Source organism: Otolemur garnettii, unplaced genomic scaffold (assembly GCF_000181295.1).
Source record: "Otolemur garnettii isolate 467f Iridium unplaced genomic scaffold, OtoGar3 scaffold00007, whole genome shotgun sequence".
Lineage (NCBI taxonomy): Eukaryota > Metazoa > Chordata > Mammalia > Primates > Galagidae > Otolemur > Otolemur garnettii.
In genome coordinates, this window is record NW_003852402.1 from 24,928,072 (window position 1) to 24,930,266 (window position 2,195).

The 2,195-nt window shown below is 45.0% G+C and overlaps 1 protein-coding gene across 1 annotated transcript in view; it reads left to right on the forward strand.

Annotated features, from left to right (window-relative positions):
• NR2C1 (nuclear receptor subfamily 2 group C member 1) overlaps positions 1-2,195 on the forward strand; it is a 57,370-nt gene that overhangs the window by 42,232 nt on the left and 12,943 nt on the right. The gene's annotated exons all lie outside the window — the stretch shown is intronic.

Genomic DNA, 2,195 nt, shown 5'->3' on the forward strand with positions numbered 1-2,195 from the left:
GGATTCGAACCCGCCACCTTAGGTGTATGTGGCTGGCGCCTTAGCCGGTTGAGCTATAGGCGCCGAACCTTTATTTTTCTTAAGAGACAAGAGTTTCACTTTATTACCCTTGGTAGAGTGCTACGGCATCACACACCTGACTGCAACCTCCAACTCTTGGGCTTACACGATTCCCTTGCCTCAGCCTCCCAAGTAGCTGGGTCTACAGGTGCGCACCACAATGCCTGGCTATTTTTTTTGTTGCAGTTTGGGCAGGGCCAGGTTTGAACCCGCCACCCATGGTATATGGGGCCAGCACCCTATGCACTGAGCCACAGGCACTGCCCGCCCATAGCTTTTCTAATGGTCTTTTCAGTTCTCACCTCTGCCTGGTCTGTGTTCCCCAACACGTGAAATCATTTGTGGAATTCTTTCTCTGTGCTGTGTACTGACTGCACTATTCGCTGAAATACAGAAATGCACAAGGGACTCTTTGCCTTCAGTGTGGATTTAATCTATAATAGTGGCTCGGCGCCTGTGGCTCAAGTATGCTAAGGCACCAGCCACATACACCTAAGGTGGTGGGTTCGAATCCAGCCCGGGCCTACCAAACAACAATGATGGCTGCAACCAAAAAATAGCCGGATGTTGTGGCAGGCGCCTGTGGTCCCAGCTACTTGGGAGGCGGAGGCAGGAGACTCGTTTGATCCCAAGAGTTGGAGGTTGCTGTGAGCTGTGATGCCACGGCACTCTACCCAGGGGGACAACTTGAGGCTCTATCTAAAAAAGAAAAATTATAATAGTACGGGAGACAGACCTGTAAAACACTAAGTTAGGATACTGTGAAATATAAAATGTAAGGGTATAGTCAGCATCAAAGGAGGATGGTTAACTATGTTGAGAGAGGAATGTGCTAAGGTATTTCTTTAAAAAAATGAGCTCTGAGCTATATTGTTAGGGATTGGCAGGTATTCGCTAGGAAAACAAGGTGGGGAAAGGACATGCTGAGAAGACAGGACAGCAGTTAGTAATTCAGTCAGCACCTTTCATTGAACACCTGTTATATGCTCATTCTTACCTTAGCACATTTGCCCTTTTTCTTTCATCTTCCTGGAATACTGTTCCCCTGGATCAGCAGTTCACAACCTGTGGGTCGACCCACAAGAACCGTATTAAAGGGCTGCAGCATTAGGAAAGTTGAGAACCACTGCCCTAGATCATTTTTTAAAAATTCTGTCTCATCTTTCTCTAATCAAATATCACCTTCCCAAAAAGGCCTTCTCTAACCACCTTACCTGAACCTCCTAATTTTCTGATGTATCATCCTACTATAATGTAGAATTTTTATTACCTGAAACTAACCTAAGTGTAAATGTATAAAACACCTTTGTGCTTTGACTCATGTTCTAATTTTTATTTTTTTTTTTTTACTCTATTGTGCTGCTGATATTCTGAAATTCAGGAAAGGAATTTTGACCTTTTTTACCTCTTGTTTAAAATCTTGGTTATCTTGTTTGTAGTAATACTTAAGTCTCATCTGAAACAGAAGGAACCATTTTTCCCTTGAAATAGGTTACTAAGTGTCATAACTCAAATTGCTCCTTTTTTAAGAAAAGTATTAACTTGAATTTATAGCAGAAGGAAACTTGGGAAAGGTTTTTTTTGTTGTTTGTTTGTTTCTTTTGAGACAGAATCTCACTTTATTGCCCTCAGAAGAGTGCTGTGGCATCATAGCTCACAGCAACCTTGAACTCCTGGGCTCAAGCAATTCTCTTGCCCTAGCCTCCTGAGTAGCTGGTACTACAGGTGCCCACTACAACACCCTGCTATTTTTAGAGACGGGGGAGGGGGGCTCCTCACTCTGGCTCAGGCTGGTCCCAAACCTGTGAGTTCAGGCAATCCACCCCCCTCAGCCTCCCAGAGTGCTAGAATTACAGGCGTGAACCACTGCACCCAGCCTTTAGGAAAGGTTTTTTAAATGTATGCTTTTCTTTTCATTTTTTAAAAAATCTTAACTCCATTTCCATGAAATGTGAGATTAGGCTCGGCGCCTGTGGCTCAAGTGGCTAAGGCGCCAGCCACATACACCTAAGGTGGTGGATTCGAATCCAGCCCGGACCCGCCAAACAACAATGACGGCTGCGACCAAAAAATAGCCAGGCGTTGTGGCAGGCACCTGTGGTCCCAGCTACTTGGGAGGCTGAGGCAGGAGACTC